We start from the raw sequence: 21,550 nt of genomic DNA, 5'->3' as shown, positions 1-21,550 counted from the left end.
CCGAGAACTCTTGGGCTGACGCCCTCACAAAACTAGCCTCAGCTGTTGAGGGGAAAATCCCAAGGATTGTCCCCTTTAAGCTTTTGGATAACCCTAGCATCGACCGAGCCGATCAAGAGATGATCAATCTAGTACAGACAACTCCGAGCTGGATGGATCCGATCATCAAGTACCTCACCACCAACAAAGTCCCTCTAGATAAATTGGAGGCTCAGCGTCTGAAGGTTAGAGTAGTGCGGTACATAATTCTGGATGACACATTGTACAATAAAGGGTACTCCCATCCATACCTTAGATGTCTCCGACCCGACAAAGCAGATTATATGATCCAAGAGATCCATGAAGGGATTTGTGGAAATCATTCATGGAGCCGTGCCTTGGCTCAGAAGATACTTCGTCAAGGGTACTTCTGGCCGACGATCCGAGAAGATTCTAAGGACTTTGTCCAGAAATGCGACAAGTGTAAAAGATTCGATGTCGTGCCGAGGTAGCCTGCTGAAGAACTAACTTCTATGAGCGGGCCGTGGTCGTTCGCTCAATGGGGAATTGACATCATCAGACCTCTGCCTCCTGGAAAAGGGTAGACTAAGTTCGCGATTGTGGCAGTCAATTACTTCACCATGTGGGCCGAGGCCGAGCTGGTAGTGAAGATTACTAAGCAAAAGGTGACAGATTTTGTTTGAAAGATCATCATCTGCCAATTTGGAATCCTATGCACCATCATGTCGAACAATGGGAGACAGTTCGATAACAACAGATTCTGAGGCATGTACCAGGGGCTCAGCATTACCAACATATACTCATCGCATCATCATCCACAGTCCAATAGGCAGGTGGAGGCTGTGAACAAGGTCATCAAACATCATCTCAAGACAAAACTAGAGAAAACTAAGGGCAACTAGGCCAACGAACTCTCCTTCGTTCTTTGGGCCTACAGGACTACAACTCAGTCATCCACGAGGGAAACTCTCTTTTCATTGTCCTATGGCTCGGAGGCTATCGTCTCAGTCGAGATAAGACTCCCCACTGCGCGAGTTATGAACTATCAAGAAGAGCAAAACATCGACCAGATCGCGACAAGCCTAGATCTACTTAAAGAATTACGAGACATCGTCAAACTCCGAGTCGCGGCACGGCATCAACAAGTGGCTCGATTCTATAACTTCAGAATTAGGACGAGGCAATTTTGATAAGGAGATCTGGTCCTTCGTCACGTCTTCCAAAATACTGCGGAGCCTGGTGTAGGGTCCCTCGGGCCAAACTAAGAGAGACCCTATCAAGTGGTCAGCTCGGCTAAACCAGGGTCCTACTGTCTAGAAGACTTGAAGGGATGACCATTGCCTCATTCCTGGAATGCTGAACATTTAAAGATCTACTACCTCTAACAGAAAAAGTTGTCTCTTGTACAGATCGAATCTACCCGCCGTTTCAGCTCATAATAAAAGATCATCTGCTTTTCTACTCTACTCTTTTACTTGGTTTTCTACTCTACAGAGAGTCATCTCTCATGTGCAGAGATGAAATCCTTCGACGAACCGATCCCTTAAAGAAGGGGTCAGCTCATCATTCAACAATGGTCTACAAAACAGCTAGGTATGCTACAAAGGGTCCTCTCTCATGTGCAAGGATAAAACCCTTCGATGAACTGACCCCTTAAAAAAGAGGTTAGCTCGTCATTCGACAAATTCAACAAGCAATCATATGAAAAAGGCAGCAAATATTCACATGTTGAGGTAAAAAATAAGGTTTTTTATTAATTGGATATGCTCGATTATAACTTATCATTACCAAAAAAAAGAGGAAAAAATGAGAGGGATCAGCTCAAAGTTGGGTTGACTGGGGGCTCGGCTTTAGGGGATTTCTTGGCCTCAGAAGTTGCTGGTAGGTCCGCCTCTGCCCTTGGAGAATCCTCGGCATCCATCGCCAGGACATCGAAGTCCAGCTCAGGGTAAGCACCTCAGACCTAGTCCAAGCACGCTTTATAGCCAGCGTTATAGGCGAAGTTATAAACCTTCTCCAGCTCGTCATTTCGCTCCTTGGAGGATTTGAACTCCTCCACAGCCATTACAGCGTAAGAAGTAGCCAAGGCCTCAAGCTCGGAGGGCTGTTTGGTGAGACATTTAGCAGCTAAGGCCTCGAGCTCGGAGCGCTACTTAGCGAGACCCTTAGCAGCCTAGTGATAAGGGTCGAATACTGCATATCAAACCCTAATTATTGCATGATTTTACGTACATGATAATGCTTAACGGAGTATTTTAATTATATTTTTTTTGCAGGATGAAATCAGGAGCGTTGATGGAAAAAGAGTATTACAAGCATGGATTTGACACTTCGAAGTCACCAGAGCAAGAGACGCACTCCAGAGAACTAAGACTGGAGAATTTACATGCCAGGGACCCGAGCAAAATCAAGCTGTTCACGTTAAAAAGGCCCGAAAATGGTCCTACCATCCGATTGACTCGAAACTTCTTGCATCGCCTGGAGGCCATAAATAAACCGTACATATTAAATTTCAACCATTGGATATCTCTAGAAGTGGGTCAACGGACACATCAGCCCATTAATCTCTAATTTTAGACCCACCTACAATCTGGATATACTTCAAAGTTGACTTAGACGGTTTAAATAAGATGAGCAATAGGATGGACGAATTGGATTTCTCGAAAGCATCACAGTGGACGCCACCTTGTGTGACATGTGCATGGCGTACATGTGCACTGCCCGTGCACCGAATGAGCCTGCGTCGGTCAGCAGCGCTGACCCGACTCCCTTTCAAAAAATGGAAATTTCTGTTTCTGCGCCGCGTAACGGACGGAAAATCCGTTTTTACGGACCGCTGTGGGCCCCACCGATAGCACGTTAGTCTGATCCAAGCCGTTCATCGTGTAGAAGGGTTCAATATCTATAAAACCATATTTACAGTTTGTGCCCATACGTGCACACGTGTGAGCTACAGAGGTCACAAGCGGGCTGTCCTGTAACGTTCAAAAAGATCTCAGCATGATTCCTTCTCTGGGCCGCGTCGATGGATGTTCAAAACCATCTATCTTTGAACGAAATTTCATCCTGAATCCAATGTACGGGGTGAATTTTCCCAAAAATGCTTATGTGGGGCCCACCGAGCATCACAGCGTCGGACGTGCGAAAGCTTACACACGTCCACGAAAAGCTACTTTTTCGGGCGGTTGTGGCCCACCATCCTCGATCAGATGGAAGATCTGATCCGTCCATCATGTAGAGAACTCGGAAACATCTTAAGGGACGGTATTTATTTGGGAACTGAGTAAGGAAAGATGGGCTGTTTTGCATCTGAACTCGGCAGCGAAAGGGAATCCGCACGCGGCTGCCACTGCGACAGCTTTTCCACCATCCTTCCAGCACCTATAAGAGAAACAAGGGCTCGTTTGGGAGAGGAAAGGGAAAGAGAAATCGAGAGTTGAGGAGAGCCAGGGAACAGATCCAGAGAAGAAAAGAGAAGAAAAGAGAAGAAGAGAGAGAGGGATGTTTTCCTTGTATCAATTTTATTTTTCTTTCTTTTTATTTGAATTCATGAATTGCTAATCTTCTAGCTAGGGCTGAGATGAAACCCCTAATTTGAATAACCCTTATTATGTGTTGATTTCATGTTGATTTAATTGATTTGTTTCTTTCTCTAGTGTACTTGACTGGAATTTCCGTACTTCTCCATGCTATGAGTTTAACCAAAATCTAGTTATGGATATTGTTTGGAATATTATTCTAGGCGCTTTGTGTCTAACCATGAACAGGTTCCTATAGAGGAAGAAACAGGAATCTACATCTCTCCATGCCTGACCATGGATGGAAAGATGTGATCCATATGCTTTAAGGAATTATACATTCTGTGTGCCCGACCAAGGACATAGAGTGCGCTTTATTTATTTTTGATATCAATCTGAATTAGAGTGAATCAACAGGTAAAACAAGGTTTATGATAATTAGGGGGGGATTCGAAAGTCCTAGTCTTCTCCTTGATTGAATTTTTCTCATTATTCTCAGTTATTTTTCCATTGATTTTTGTTTAGTTTACTCAATTACTATCTCAAATATTTGTTGGATTAGTTAAGAAGAGTCTTTAATTTTGAATTGTGACAACCAGTCCTCGTGGGAACGATCTCGTAATACGTACCATATCTACATCTGATTCATATACTTGCGAGTTTAAAATTATTTAAATCAGGTTGGTTTAAATAAAACATCACCTAGCGCATAACAGCTTCGAGCTCAGTGACCAACCGAGCATTGTCAGCCCTCAAGTTGTCCAGGTTGGAATCCGCCAAGTCGACACGAGCCTGCAGCTCGTTGACCTCCCCTTGAAGCCCCACCTCTCTCAGCTAGCCCTCTCTAAGCCGGAACTTCAGCTTCTCGACTTCTTCAGCCAAGGCCTTCAAGCTCTCCTCCAGCTCAGCCTTCTCTTTCTCCAGCTGAGTCATTGACCTCAGTCTCTCTCGATTCTGGATGAGGGTCGACAGCACCTGAGAAAACACGAAGGCTCGAGAAGTCAGATCAACAGCAAGAAAGCTATTAGAAAAATGACCTGAGGCAAGAAAGCTTACCGTGTAGTAGCATGATGCAAAGTCATTTATGATCAACTCGAGCAGTCGAGTCATGGTTCGGACCACAGTCAACTCGAGCGCGTGCTTGGCCGCCTAACTGTTTAGCAGCAACATCTGGTGGCCAGTCATAGCTCTTGTCCCATAGAAGGGATCGGACTCGCAGCACCCTAGACGCCATTGGCAGCCAAGGCCTGAGCCTCGGCCTTAGGAGCATTGGAGTCGCCAACCAATGCTTCGGCTCCATGGGCCAAAATTGTGTTCACCTCCGCAGTGGTGAACAAGAGATTGGGGTTCTCGGCATCTACAACCGAGTCGTGAGAAAAGTCCAGCATCACGGATTCTCCCATTACCTCCCTCTAAATCCCAAGAGGGGGAGAAAGGAAGGCCTCGAAGGTCGAGGCTAGTGCTAGTGCTAGTGCTGGTGCTGGCACTAGTGTTGGTGCCGGTGCCATGGCCACCTCCACGACAAACGGCTCGGCCATGATGGGCTCGGTAGCCGAAGTCTTCTTCTTCTGGGCTGTTATCTTTACCCGGGTCTCTGGCGCCAACGCCAAAATGACGTTGAACAAGGGGTGCGCTGCCCCATCTTCGATCCTGCTACCTCGGCTATTCCTTAACAACAAAAAGAGTCAGCTCTGCTTACTCAAGAAAATTAAGCGCAAAACGTGGGAGTTACTTACCCAAGGCGATGGGGAAGGGTCTAAACCTACAAAAACCAAACGAAATGAGGTTGTCCGGGCTGATGATGTAATGCCAAGTACGATCCTCCTCGTTAAGTAGCCGAGCCTTGGCTATCTAAGCTCGGAGGGGGGAGGACAGTTCTGGCGAGCCCTTCAGATAATCCACAAATAAGATAAACAGATGTTAGAATGAAGAATGAGCAAGGAAGAAAACAAAGCTCAAGCCTATGCAAATCTACCTGGGAAAGCAAACTTGGTGGGTACTCAGACCCAGAGGCGTCTAACACTGGGGCCTCCCACTCTCCTAAGGCCCAGAACCATTTTCTCTTCCAATCCTTGTTAAAAGAAGGAAGCTTGGCAATGAGGCCTGGAGTATACTAAGCCCTGGCTAAAAAGTAGTACCAATATGGCTCGGCCTTGTCATGCTTGGGCTGGTACATCACCACGAACTCGTCCGGCGTCAACTCCTGGCCCCTCTGCTTGTGTCAGATGATGAAGGTAGAGGCAAAGATGCGCCACACGTTGGGGACGAGCTGACTCGGAGCCAACCTCAATTGCGCCATCGGCGCGTGAACAAAAGGATGAAGCGGAAACTGAAGTCCGCATTAAAGTGTGCATATGAAGACTGCTACTTCGCAATCGGAGGGGGCTTCAAGACCATCAAGGGTAGAAGGGGCCCTGATGTGTACCGAGTTTGGGATCTGAAACTCGGCATGAAGTTGAGCCATCTGTGACTCAACCAAGACTGAGCCCCCCGGAACCCTAGCTTCAGCTCAACCTCCCAAGGGCCCGGCCAACGATCTCCTTGCAGGTTCTCAAGGTACTTTCTTCTTCCCCTCAGTTCGGCCCTTAGTCTTAGCTCCGGTACTCTTCTTGGGCGGAGGGTACAGTGGCACAACCTCGAAAGTACCTTTCGATCCCCTTTGCTCGAAACATGTGCTCTCGGGCTCCAACCCATTTTAGACCTTACAGACTTCATCCAAATTGTTCGAAAATGTGAAGAAAAAGGTGAGATGGTGGAAGACTCATAGCGCTGTGGGCGATTTACTCTGGCAAAAATTCTCCTTTCCGGCAAGCTTCTCTGAGCAGAATCCCCTTTTCCAACCAGTAAAATCCCTTTCCCAGTGAGAAAAACCATTTCTGGCAGCAAGAGGTCTCGAACAGAAGATTGAAAGAATCAGGAAAGCTAGAGAGTTCGAATGTAGCAGAGCAGAAATGAAAAGAGCCTTGGGATTTTTTTAGCCTAAGCCCGCCACTTGCAATCATTACAGGCAACTGTCTCCAAAGCCAAAGCAGCTCGGATCTGAGCCTAGATGTGCACGTGGCAAGCGGCGATACGCGCAACTAAACCTCACTCCGACCCGTACGCTGCCAGCATTCAATGCGTCGGCGCCCCTTCGCATCTCTTCGACCCGTGCGCTATCAGTATTCAATACGCCGATATCTCTTCGCATTTTAAGGTCCACGTGGCATCCCTTGATTCATCTAGACGAAACGTCCTAACTTCCTTGGCTGCGCGTGCGATGCCCATCATGGCAACACTTCGTTGTCCCATCATTACGAGGGCGGCGGCTCGCCTCCCCATGTGTTAGTTCGCTCTTTTAAGCCTTGGTTTGCTTCTTTACATTACTCTCTGAGTCCGAGCTTGGACTTAGAGAGTAGGGGGTTTCTGTTATGGGTAAATTTGAACCGAGCTGCATCAAGGTTTACTCTAGCACTAATGAGCAAGGCCTCAGACTGATTAGCGTCCAAGGTGAGGTCAACATCTGACCTAGTAGCTCACTTGGAACTATAACGCCAACCCGAGACTCGGAAGGAGTCATTGCACATCCTACAAGTTGGATCTCAGAGCAACAACAGCACGTCCAACCTGATTATGCTGACTCAAAATGCAGGAAAGCATCACCTACCCATCCAGTGTTCCTCCGAGCAAAGCCAATGATCCACTTATCCACGGGCTCGGGTCCACAAGTAAGATCCGAACTATGAGGTCGGCTCGGGGCCCATGCGTAGTGGCGATGACCATGCCGAGATTATCGGACACTTCATTGCAACCATCAATATAGATACGGATCATTTCTACCTATACAAGTACGAAAGATCTCACACCCTCACTCAACTCTACACCACTTAGACCCTGTTTCCCTCGCCTGGCTTTAGCATCGAAGGATCCCCTTTTTGAGCCAGGATCTCCTTTACTTGTTGTTTTGTGTAGGTCCAAGGTTCACTCCGAGCACTCCAGGCTCGGCAAAGGGTGATCCAAATTTTGACATCAACATTGAGTATGAAAGTATTGTTATTCATGCATGTTCTCATTAATGGAAGTGACTTTCTAGTCCATCAGGCTGGCCTTGTTTTTATATATAATTAATAAGATTATAGGTGGTATGCTCCCACCTTCAATTAAAAGTAAATAAAAAGAATGGCTTGTATTCAAATGCAAGGCTTAAAGGTTAGGATCGTCAATGAAGTATGATTATTAAGTGGTTGCTTTGTGAGGCATTAATGAGAACACAAAAGGTTAAAATCATCGTCTAAGATGCAATCTGAGGATAATAATCCATCCATATCGAACCCGCAAGCAAAATGCGCATTAAGAGTAAACGTGGTCATGCCGTCAATTTGAAGGGTTGTGATCACCTGATCAGGGTGATACGGAGGCTATACGCCATGAACTCCTATCATGGGCCACCATGATCATAAGTGGGCCACTTGGGCTAGATAGATATTCGAACTAAAAAATGGTGGGACTTACTTGTACTAGATTGTTGCTTTTAGGACCTGTAGCATTTTTAAAAGAGTCAATGTTTGATTGTGCCTGTCACTTGGATATTGAACAGCCAGAACAACATTTCTAGAAATTGCTTATGGGTTGGGCCCAGTAACTATTATTGGGTTTCAAATTTAGAATAGGCCCAGCCTACTGCCTTGAAATTTAGGCCCGCTCTAAGTCATGACTTTGTAATGATCCTGAGATTAGACTCGAGGTGGCCCTCAATGGAAGAGATTTTAAAGCCAAAGCTCAAGCCCAGCTCATTTATTATCCAGCTCCAAGACTGAGTCCAAGACAGCCCACACTTTCCTGGCCTTTGTATTATGTAGAGCTAGGCATCGAGTCAAGATAGACCAAGTTAGGGTTGACTCAACTCAATCCGGTTTTGAAATAGGCCTGACCCGAACTCGATCTGACTCGATACCGAGTTCAGCACGCCTGACCCGATCCGAGTTCGGTCTGGCCTGGATTGATCTGAATTGAGTCCAATCCGGTCAGAAGTACTGAGTCGGGTTGAGTTGGCACCGAGTGGGATTGAGATATGAGGGAGGGAGGGAGGGAGGGAGGGAGGGAGGAAGTGGAGAGGAGAGAGAGGAGGAGGAGGAGGAGGGTGATGGTGGTGGGTGGTTGCCGGGCTTAGAAGAGGGAGGGAGGGAGGGAGGGGAGAGGAGAGAGAGGAAGAGGAGGGTGATGGTGGTGGGTGGTTGCCAAGCTTAGAAGAGGAGGATGATGAGGGAGGGAGGGAGAAAGGTTGGGATCGGATCGCGGTAGGGTTAGAGAGTCAGGTCGAGTCGGGTTTCAGATCGAGTCAAGTCTAACAGGATCGAGTTTCAGGTCGAGTCGAGTTACTGGGTAACTCGAACTCGACTCAGTTTGAGTTTGGATTGGGTGAAGCTTACTCAGTTCGGACCAATTCACCCATTCCGTTCAGGTTGAGTCGGATCGGACCAAGTCAGACAAGTCGAGTTAACCGGATTGGGTTGTCCCATGCCTAACTCTAGTATTATGTGAGAGCTGAGGCGGGCTAAAGCCCTAGTACTAAGATAGGTGCACTAACACTAAGATGCCGACTTGTTAGGCTTTTCAGAAGGTCGAGTGACAGCACGGCCTGATTAGTTATCAGGCCTAACACATACTGGGGGCCCAACACAGGCCTATACACTCATAGCCTACGAACACTCCACTCTAGTAATAAATAGACCAAGAGGACTTGTTATGTATTTCTATGGATCTCATGGACGGTAACAAGCCCATAAGTAAATCATTACAATTGGGGAAATGCATTCTTTATTTGGCGTGGACAGGCGACCACCCGATTGGTTTTGGGCCCAACCCATCAGTTGTGAACTGGTTCCACCGTTTTCACTTACGGGCCGACAACAATTGTGTGAATGTAGGTCTGTTGATGTACTCGATCCGGACATATATATGAAAATCAGATTTCGTAATTGGTCCGGCTCAATTGGTTCAAAATCTGGGCCGTAACCAGCCCATGTCTGAACACCTATTGACAGCATTCAGTGGATCGCGTTTCTCCATCTCGGCTTCAGTCTGTTTTATGGATCTGATAAATCAGACCAGGCCACAGCCCAGCCCAGTTCAATATCATGTTGATTGATTCGAGTCGAGGTTTGTTTATGGCTGTAATGGGCTGGGCTGGGGTCAGATTTAAATCCTGGTGGCCAGGCCCATCCAGCTTGTGCTATTCACCAAAGAAAGAGTACTTGAATCCCGTGGTAGGCGAGATACCCGGCCCTATTTCAACGGGTCTGTGTCCAATTTTCAGACCCGTTTCAAAAGAGAGATCCGATCTGTGTACCTCATACGTGTATATCTCACCCGTATGTGAGATCCAATCCGTCCACTAGATGTGTTCGACCATTTAAATAACCTTATTTATTTTAGAGACAGGACTTGGACCCGAACCAAACGGGGTACTCATTACCGGAGAGGAATCCTCTGCAAGGCCTGTTTTACAGCGGGGTGGGATACCAACCACAGGGTTGTGTGTATAATCCTATCCGTGTATCAGATTCTACCCTTGATATTAGCCCCCGGGCCAAAATATCAGCTAGATCTACAACTCAGATGGGTAAGTACACCATATGGAACTACGGGGATGGGATCCCAACCATAGGGTTGCCTGTGGGGCCACCATGATGTGTATCTTTCAGCAAACTCATTAATCAAATAATGTAACAAAATCAGCCTTAAAATAATAATAATAATAAAAAATAATAATAAAAAAAAAAACCCTCAGGCGGACCACATAGTGAACTTTTGTGACCAATTGGACACAGACCCCACGAAGCTTGGCTGTTGTGCTGCATAAAACAGGTGCTGCATAAAACAGGTGTTGTAGGCGATTCAGCCTCCTTACCCAATGGGTACTCTTAACACAATCAGATCCAGGTCCAGGACTTAAACGATGGTGATCCACATGAAAATGAGGCACTTGTGACCTACAGGAGAGGCGATGGCCTGAACACGACTCATCCCAACTGGACCCCACCAATTTAATTATAATCTGCTTGGGCTGGACCAAACTCAGGTTTAAGAATGGAATATGGGACTTGATGCATGCCTAACCCTACCCAGTTGGCGAACGAATATACACAGACTGAGAATATGTGTACATATATCTTAAACATGATCTGGTATTATTTTGTTTTGGGTCATGGACCAGATTGGTTTGGGACATCCAGCCCCAACCATTCATAACCGGTTGGGTTGCTTGGGAAGGGTTCAACCCAAGCGCAATCCATAAGTAAATAGTATATATTTCTGGCCCGAACCAGACCTGCAAAGCATTTAGCTTGACCCAAACGGCCGACACAACCCATTGCCACAGTTCGTCAAATAATCGGGCGCCCACTCAGAATGTTTGCCACTCAAGGTTTTTATTTCTTTTCTTTTCATATGGTTTGAGAAAATGACGAACATGCGCATGCAGTCCAGCCCACCTGATGAGTAGACCAGTCTAATCCTTGTACATGGATCATCAACTTCATGGAGGGCCCCACCCGACACATAACTTAGATCATGTCTTTGATGGACTCGTATTGCATAGTGTAGAACTGACATCGGTACTATGTAGCAAATCTGTGCGCCCCACCATGATGTATGTGTTTTATCCACATGTGGGCCCCACCTTTGGTGTGGGTCGCCCATCATGCAAGGCCCACCTTGGTTGTAGGCCATTCATCATTAGGGGCTAACTTTTAATGTGCATAGTTTATTAGATAGGCCTACCTTTGATGTTAGTCATCCATCATGTAGGGCCCACCATCAATTTTATTGTCCATCATATGGGGCCCATCTTCAATATCCAAGGCCCATCAAGTGGTGCCCACCTCTGATGTGGGTCATCCATTATGCAGGATCCACCTTGGATATGGGCCATTAATCACCAGGCCGACCATTGATGTGGATTATCCATCATGTGGGGCCCACCTTGATGTGGATCATCCATCACGTGAGGCCCACCATTATTAATTGCCCATCATGTGGAGCCCACCTTTGATGTGGGTTGGCCATCATGTGGGTCCCACCTTTAATGTGGGTTGCCCATCATGCAGGGCTTGCCTTGTATGTGGGCCATTCATCATTACTGGTGGACCTTTGATGTGGATCATCCATCATGTAAGACCACCTCGATATGGGTTGTGGATCGTCTATCATGTAAGACCACCTCGATATGAGCCACCATATATCATGTGTCCCCCACTAGATCATTTAACTATTCGTTGGATGATTTTTAAAATTATCTCATGAAATTAGAAGGGGTTCATGGACACATATCTCATGAAATCAGAAGTTGTCATGTCCCTAATAAAAATGAAGGAAACAGGTTTTAAAAGTTGAAAAGCAATAAAAATAACTTATAGAAATAAGTTGCTTTTCCTATTAAAAAAATAATAATAATTAATTACTTATTTAAGTTTAATAACCAAAATAACTTGTTTAAGAAAAGTAACTTATCAACTTACATAAGTTTTAAAAATGAAAAACTACTTATTTAGTAGTATCCAAATGGACCCTTAGAGCATATTTAGATCATAAGTTACTTAAACTACTTATTTCTTATGTAGCATATCTTGGTTTCTACCTATTAAGCCGAAGTACCGATTACATAACTTTTAGTAAAGAAGTTACTTATAATTGATCTTAAACCAAATTTATTTATCTTAAATAAGTTACTAATCTAATGTTGTAAGTAGAAAAAGTAACTTATTTGGTTGTATCGAAATGGGCCATTAGTGTGAGACACACCCTTCAACGGTGGTTATCCATTATTCTCTATGGCATGGTTCATGAGACGACCTATATTTTTTTCAACGGTGGATACCACATCCCAATGTTTTCGATGGTGTGGCCCACTTAAGCTTCGGATCTACCATTTTTGCACCCATTATCTATCCCAATCTAGCCTAGCAAATGAACGGAATGGATTCCTCACAATCATCTTGAGTGGGGCCTACTGACCTGCTTGTTTAACAAAAATAAAATATATATACTTTTACGATGACTAGCAAAAGCACGTCACCTTACCAGCCCGCCTCCTTGGTATTCTCTTCTTTTCCTCCTTCACTCGCTACAAGAGCTGACCCTACCTGACCTGTCTGACTCCTACCGTCCTTCATGTTGGGTCCCACAACAATGATCTGAACCGTCCATTCGACCGAGAGCCTTAAGATTCCTCCTTGTCAAAATTCCTTTCCCGAGAACTCACTGTGCCGCCGACCAGATCATCTGATCTGCCTCATATATATTTCACACCAATACTACAAATCTGCCGAACTCGATCAACGTCCTAGATCTCTCTTCTAGTCATCTTAGCGGACGCACCTATGTCAGTCGGATATATTTAGCCATAATTAGTCTCTATAATTATGGCATGATTTTGGTGATATGTAAATATTCTGTAAAATATTCTATAATTAATAGGTTGATTATATTTTCCTAGTTTAGTTTGATTCCCTGTAATTTCCTTGTAAAGAGCCGACTACTTCATTATATATATGAGGAGGAACCCTTACATTGGGGTATCCAATACAATTGACATGGTATCAGAGCCAAACCCATCTATATTAGGTTTCTGATTTTTTAGTGTTTCTTTTCATTTGTGGGTGCTGAATTTTTGTGGGTGGGATCTATCGGTGGACAGATTTTTATTTTTTTTTGGGTAGCGTTTTGTTAGTGTTGCCAATTTTTTTCAATGCTGCAAATTTCCTTCGGTGCTGCAAATTTTCAGTGGAGCTTTCTGGAGAGAACTGATCTGGGGGTTGGATTCGTCCAGATTTTTGGTGCTCTTGTATTAGGTAAGACATATGCTGCCAATTTTTTTTCGGTGCTGCAGATTTCTTTCAGTGCTGCAGATTTTTGGTGCTGCAGATTTTTGTCACTGCAGATTTTTGGTGTTGTAGATTTTCGGTGCTGCAGATTTTTGGTACTGCCAATTTTTTTTCAGTGCTGCAGTAATTTCAGGTATCTATATTAGCTTCTTCATGTCTTCTAGTGAATCTTTCGGAGTTCGTTTTACTAGAAAAAATTATTGTGCTTGGGAATTTCAGTTTCAATTGTTTGTGATGGGCAAAGAATTGTGGGCTCATATTGATGGTAGTAATCTTACTCCTACGGAATCTAAGGAGTTGGGTAAGTGGAAGGTCAATGATGCTTGTGTGATGTCCTGGATCTTTGTTGATCCTCTTATTGTGCTTAATTTAAGACCTTATAAGACTGCACAGACCATGTGGGAGTATTTGCGGAAGGTTTATCATCAGGATAATACCGCACGCCGTTTTCAGTTAGAATATGAGATTGCTAGTTACACTTAAGGCAATCTCTCCATTCAGGAGTATTTTTCTGGTTTTCAGAATTTGTGGGGAGAATTTTCTGATATGATTTATGCGAAGTTACCTGCTGCCTCTCTTTCTGCTGTTCAAGCTGTGCTTGAGCAGAGTAAGAGAGATCAATTCCTGATGAAATTGCGCCATGACTTTGAGGTTGCTCGCTCAAATTTAATGAACCGGGATCCCTCTCCATCCTTGGATGTATGTTTTAGTGAATTACTTCGCGAGGAGCAGAGTCTTTTCACATAGGCTACGTTCCAGCAAAATTCTAATCCGCATCAAGTCACCTATGCAGCCCATGGGAAAGGAAAAGATATGTGTAAGGTTCAGTGTTTCGGTTGCAAGGATTATGGTCATGTTGCCGCCAACTATACCAAGAAGTCTTGTAACTATTGTAAGAAACCAGGCCACTTTATCAAAGAATGTCCCACTCAACCTCAGAACCGTCAAGCTAACGCTCATCAGGCTGTAGTGAATACTTCTTCTGTTCCCGGAATGTCATCAGCTTCCTCTTCTGCGGCTGGACCATCTGTTCTTACTCCTGAAATGGTTCAACAGATGATTATGTCAGCCTTTTCTACCTTAGGGCTCTAAGGTACTGACATTACTTCATCTAAATCTTGGCTGGTTGATTCTGGTGCATCCAATCATATGACCAGATCGTCTGATACTCTGTGCAATGTTCGTCCATATCATGGTTCATCCCAGATTCAGATAGCTAATGGGAGTCATTTAGCTATTAATGAAGTAGAAGATATTAACTCTTCTTTTAGAGATGTTTATGTATCTCCTAAACTGTCTACCAATCTGATTTTCGTTGGCCAGTTAGTTGATAATAACTGTGATGTACATTTCTCTCATGATGGTTGTCTTGTGCAAGATCAGGGGTCTGGGAAGATACTCGCGAAGGGGCCTAAAGTTGGTAGACTCTTTCCACTGCATTTTTCAATTCCTAGTTGTTTATCTTTGGCTTGTATGACAGTTAACAATCGAAGTGAAGTATGGCACAAACGTTTGGGTCATCCAAACTCCGTTGTTCTATCTCATTTGTTAAATTGTAGTTTGTTGGGCAATAAAGAACAAGTTTCTAAAAATTTGTCATTTGACTGTTCTGTATGCAAACTTGGTAAAAGTAAGACTCTTTCATTTCCTTCTCATGGTAGTCGTACCGCTAAATGCTTTGATATTGTGCATAGTGATGTATGGGGTATTTTCCCTGTCATTTCTCATGCTCAATATAAATATTTTGTCACATTCATCGATGATTTCAGTCGGTACACTTGGGTCTATGTTCTTAGATCCAAATCTGAGGTATTGTCTGTCTTTCAAACCTTTGTCACATACATTGAGAATCAATTTTCTACCTGTATTAAGATTTTGAGGACTGATTCTGGTGGGGAATACATGTCCCACAATTTTCATGAATTTTTACAACGCAAAGGAATTGTCTCTCAACGGTCTTGTCCTTATACTCCTCAGCAAAATGGTGTGGCCGAACGAAAGAATCAACATCTCTTGGATGTGGTTCGTGTCTTATTGCTTGAGTCTTATGTTCCTTTTAAATTCTGGGTTGAGGCATTATCTACTGCAGTTTACTTAATTAATAGACTGCCCTCTCGAGTGTTGAATCTTGATTCTCCTTATTATCGTTTGTTTCATCAGCATCCTAGCTATCTTACTCATACTTTTGGATGTGTCTACTTTGTTCATTTACCACCTCATGAACGTCACAAACTTTCTACCCAGTCTGTTAAATGTGCTTTTATGGGTTATAGTCTTTCTCACAAAGGCTATGTTTGTTATGATCCTTCTTCTAACAAATTTCGTGTATCTCGTAATGTTATTTTCTTTGAAAATCAATATTTCTTTTCTACCCATATTGAGTCATTACCTAAGATTAGTATTCTACCTTGTTTCGATAAATTGACTCCTCTCCCTGCACAGTTCAAACCTGGACTTGTGTATACTCGACGTCTATCGACTTTGCCTCCTTCGGAGACTGACCCTTCATCTGAGACTGTTCCGATAACTTCTCCTGAGGATAACTCGCCATCTGAGATCGTTCCACTCTGTGATGCTGAGCCTGACATGTCTCCTGTGCCGGGCCCTCAACGATCTACCCAAGTATCCCGTCCTCCTGATTGGTATGACTTTAATACTACTTTGACTTCTATTCTCATTCCTACATGTTTTTCTGAGGCTGTTAAAAGTGAATGTTGGCGGAAAGCGATAAATGAGGAACTTCGTGCTCTCTAGGATAATCTTACCTGGGACGTGGTTCCTTGTCCCTCTAATGTTACAGCCATTGGTTGTAAATGGGTTTACTTGATTAAACTCTGCTCTGATGGGACTCTTGACCGGTATAAGGCATGATTAGTTGCTCTTGGGAACCGCCAAGAATATGGGGTGGACTATGAAGAGACATTTGCTCCGGTTGCGAAGATGACTACAGTGCGTACGATTATCTCTAACGTCGCCTCCCAAGGTTGGCCTCTTCACCAAATGGACGTCAAAAATGTTTTTCTTCATGGTGATCTCAAAGAGGATATTTACATGACTCCTCCTCTGAGTCTGTTTTCCTCTCCGTCTTCTACTGTGTGTAAGCTGAAGCGGTCTCTCTATGGCTTAAAACAGGCTCCCTGGGCATGGTTTGAAAAGTTCAGGTCCACTCTGCTTCGCTTCTCCTTTGTCCAAAGCCAATATGACTCCTCTTTGTTCCTTTGCAAAACCCCGACTGGCCTTGTTCTTTTACTTGTGTATGTGGATGATATTGTCATTACTGGGACTGACTTTCGTTTGATTACTCGCCTCCAGTAGCATCTTCAGACTTCTTTTCACATGAAGGATCTTGGTCCTCTTACGTATTTTTTAGGTTTAGAGGTACACACAGATTCTTCGGGTATATTCTTGAATCAACAAAAATATACCCAGGATTTAATTAGTTTGGCTGGTCTTCAGGATTCTCCCTCAGTAGATACTCCTATGGAGGTCAACGTGAAATATCGTCATGCGGAGGGTGATCTTCTTTCTGATCCCACTGTGTTTCGCCAGTTGGTAGGCAGCCTGAACTATTTGACTATTACTCGACCTGATATTTCCTTCGCTGTCCAGCAAGTTAGTCAATTTATGCAAACTCCACGCCATCTCTATTTAGCTGTCGTGCGTCGTATCATTCGATATCTTCGAGGTTCACCTGATCGTGGGTTGTTCTTTCCCACTGGCTCGCCTCTTTTGTCTTGTTGCTTATAGCGATGCAGATTGGGCCGGATGTCCTGACACTCAGCGGTCTGTTACGGGTTGGTGCATATTTCTCGGTGATTCTTTAATCTCTTGGAAAAGTAAGAAACAAGCTCGTGTTTCCAAATCTTCAACTGAATCTGAGTATCGTGCAATGTCTGCTGCTTGTTCTAAGATTGTCTGGCTTCGTGGGCTTCTGGTTGAGGTTGGCTTTTTTCAAATTGATCCTACTCCTCTTCATGTTGATAACACTAGTGCCATTCAGATTGCTGCTAATCCCGTTTATCATGAGCGTACGAAGCATATTGAGGTGGACTGTCATTCTATTAGGGAGGCATTGGACTCTCGTGTTATTTCTCTTCCGCATGTTTCTTCTGATCTTCAGATAGCTGGTGTGTTTACAAAAGCCATGACCCGCCAGCGTCATCAGTTTCTTGTAGGTAAATTGATGCTTCTTGATCGCCCAACATCAATTTGAGGGGGGATGTCAGTCAGATATATTTAGCCATAATTAGTCTCTATAATTATGGCATGATTTTGGTGATATGTAAATATTCTGTAAAATATTCTATAATTAATAGGTTGATTATATTTTCCTAGTTTAGTTTGATTTCCTGTAATTGCTTCCCTGTAATTGCCTTGTAAAGAGCCGACTACTTCATTATATATATGAGGAGGAACCCTTACATTGGGGTATCCAATACAATTGACAACCTATTCTCAATAATTTTGCAATAAACCATTGTTACACAAATCCGCACGAAGCCTTTCATTTAATCTCGGTCCTCCTTTTCCTCGTCCCTCATCCTTCATCCAACGATTTTCCATCAACCAACCTCTTCCAATACTAAGGAACCAATCAGAAGCTCTCCCTCACATTCATGCTCTACAAGTGGATAGATATTGTGTGCAGTGGTTGTTTCTTCCAAACCCAGAACCCATCAAGTAAAATCTCATAGAACTTTATTTTGTGTGGCCCACAAGCTCCGTGAGATCCCTCAATACCTTCTCCAACTTTCCATTTTAAGAAAAACATATCAAATCTAAATCTGTCATGATTGGTCATCTATCTTCCTTGTTTAACACCATCAACTGTATCAGCGTGTCAAGATCTTATTTCCCCCTTAAACTGATCTGTAAATGGCCCACCTAAACCACGTATGAACGCTTTTACTTGAGTTTAAATCGAGTCTTATAATATGCCTTCCAACCAAACACGATAAACCATTGTGAAAACCCTAATTGACGCAGGGGAGGACGTGAGGTCGAGCACCGTCTTCCTCAAGAGGATAACTATTCCGAATCCACGGAACTTCTCTAGACTCCTCACAGAGACTTCTCGAATCCACGAGGAAAGAAAGCAAAAAATAGAAATAAATTCTAATAAATTCGAAATTGATTAATGAATAATTAAAAACGAGTTCACAACCCTTTAAATAAGGGTATCAAGCAATGGGAAAGAAATCATAATCAAACTACAACTCAAACTCCTAAAATTTGTGACTTACTATAAATAGTAAACTTACTATTTATAAATGGTCGTGATGTCTACTAGTGCGCAAGGTTTTCGGCCAAAAATAATAAGTGTCCTATTTGGCTTCACCAAACCGTTCTCCTAATTATTCTAAGCTCTTTTCACATTGGGCGCAACTCCTAAAGCCCGACGGATGAAGAGTTATAATCAAACTAAAACTTACTATTTATAGCAAAAGCGAAATTAAAACAGGGAAACGACCGTCGATCAAGGGGTTTTTCACAATTTCGGGCTGCGTAACTCGAAGTAGCTGGGTTGGTTGGCTAAAGTAGCTCGTTCTACCCCAAAATCATATATTTTACGTTAGATAACTCATTCCGGATTGCAAGATACGCCCGATCTAAGGTCCAATGGTCCGGATCACTTCTGTTGTCGACCGGGCCTTTTCTGATCCATCTTGGCCATGAAACTGTCCGCGACCCGCTCTACATTAGTCCCCTTCACTTCAAAAGAACTCGTCCTCGAGTTCTCATCCTGCGCTGGTTCATGATAGTTCCGCGACGTTGAAAGTCCGTGAGATTGCTATGTCATCTGGAAGATCAACAACATAAGCATTGTCATTGATCTTCCAGATGATTAGTACCGGTCCAATCTTTTTATTCTTCAACTTGTTATACGTTTCGGTCGAAAATCGTTCTTTACGCAGATGGACCATTACTTGGTCACCCACCTCGAACACTTTTTATCGCTGATGCTTGTCTACTTGCTCCTTGTATTTTTCGTTTGAGGCATGTAGCTTGGTTTGTACTTCCGCATGAATGCCCATGATCTTGTCAGCCATATGTTCCGCTGCAATGCTTATGCCTAGGAGCTTAGGCAAAGAGACCAAGTCTAGTGTGTGGCGAGGTACTCATCCATAAATAACCTAGAACGGAGATTTTCCTATCGAGCGGTTCACCATGTTGTTGAATGCAAACTCTACTTGAGACAAGGCCAAATCCTACTGCTTCGGTTTTTCTCCTGAAATACATCGAAAGAGGTTTCCCAACGTGCGATTCACAACCTCAGTTTAGCCGTCAGTCTGTGGGTGGTAGGCGCTGCTAAACTGAAGTCGTGTATCGAATCGAGTCCACAAAATCCGTCAAAAGTGGCTTATGAACTTCGTGTCACGGTCAGAAGTAATTGTCTTGGGAACCCCGTGTAACCGCATAATTTCTCTGAAGAATAGATTCACCACGTGTGTTGCATCGAGAGGCTTCTTGCATGGAATAAAGTGCGTCATCTTGGAGAAACAATCTACTACCACGAACACCGAATTCATGCCGCGTTGTGTTCGTGGGAGACCAAGCACGAAGTCCATAGATAAAACCTCCCATGGGCCGTGAGGCACGGGTAACGGAGTGTAAAGGCCCATATTATGAGATTGCCCTTTAGAGGTCTGACAAATATAACAACGTTGGACTGTCTTTCCCACATCACGTACCAATTGCGGCCAGTAATACCGTTCTTCCACAAGAGCTCACGTCTTGTCTCACCCAAGGTGTCCACTGAGGCCACCTCCATGTAGCTCTTGGATTATCTGTTCCCTTAGCGAACTGTTTAGGATGCACAGTCGATTTTCCTTGAAAAGGAACCCGTCTTGTATATGTAAGTCGCCGGGGTGACCTTCTTGGCATCTAACCCATGCGTCCTTGAAGTCGTCGTCATCGGCATATATGTCTTTGAGGCGCTCGAACCCGACAACCTCATTGCTCATAGTGACTAATAAAGTTGCATGGCGACTCAGTGCATCAGCTACTTTGTTATGTTGCCCTGACTTATGTTTTAGTACGAACGTGAATTTCTATAAAAATGAGATCCATCTAGCATGCACACGGTTAATGTTAGCTTAACTATTAATAAATTTGAGAGCTTAATAGTCCGTGTAAAGTATGAATTCCCTTTAAATTAAATAATGTCGCCAGTGCCGCAGTGCCTGGACCACCGCGTATAACTCGATCTCATATGTAGACCACTTTTTACGTGCATTGCTAAGTTTTTCGCTGTAAAAGGCTACCGGCTTACTTTCTTGAGACAAAACTCCCCCAATTCTGACATATGAGGCATCACATTCGACTTCAAACAGTTTGTCGAAGTTGAAAAATACAAGAACCGGGGTCGTGGATAATCTGCGCTTGATTTCGGCAAAGCTCATGTCGGCTTCGTCAGTCCACTGAAATTGCCTTTTTTTCATGCAATCTGCGATTGGTGACACATTGGTACTGAAATTTTTCACGAACCAACGATAAAATGTCGCCAGTCCATGAAAACTTCGCACTTCGTGAATATTTGTAGGAACCGGCCATTCTCTAATTGCCTTCACCTTTTCCTCATCCACCCGAATGCCCGTGGATGTGATGACAAAACCCATAAACAATAGGCTATCAGTCATGAAGCTACACTTTTTTAAATTGAGGTACAGTTTATTTTTAGTGAGCACTTGAAGGACCTTCTTGAGGTGTTCCATATGGGTGGTTTCGTCTTGACTGTATATTAAAATATCATTGAAGTAAACTACAGTGAACCGCCCAATGAAAGGTTTTAGAACTTGGTTCATCAATCTCATAAATGTGCTGGCGCATTCGAAAGACCGAAAGGCATGACCATCCATTCGTATAATCCTTCCTTGGTCTTAAAGGTTGTTTTCCACTCATCACTCGACCGTATTCGAATCTGATGGTAGTCACTCCTTAGGTCCAATTTAGAGAATATTTTTACACCCTCTAGCATGTCCAGTATATTGTCCAACCGTGGTATAGGAAACCTATATTTTATGGTGATTTTGTTGATGGCTCGACTGTCAACACACATGCGCCAACTCCCATCTTTCTCTGGAGTTAATAGAGCTGGTACAGTACATGGACTCATGCTCTCTCGAATAAGACCCTTACGGATAAACTCATCTACTTGTCCCTGCAGAA

The sequence above is a fragment of the Magnolia sinica genome, chromosome 18 (assembly GCF_029962835.1).
Source record: "Magnolia sinica isolate HGM2019 chromosome 18, MsV1, whole genome shotgun sequence".
NCBI lineage: Eukaryota > Viridiplantae > Streptophyta > Magnoliopsida > Magnoliales > Magnoliaceae > Magnolia > Magnolia sinica.
Note: the sequence above shows the minus strand (reverse complement) of the source record.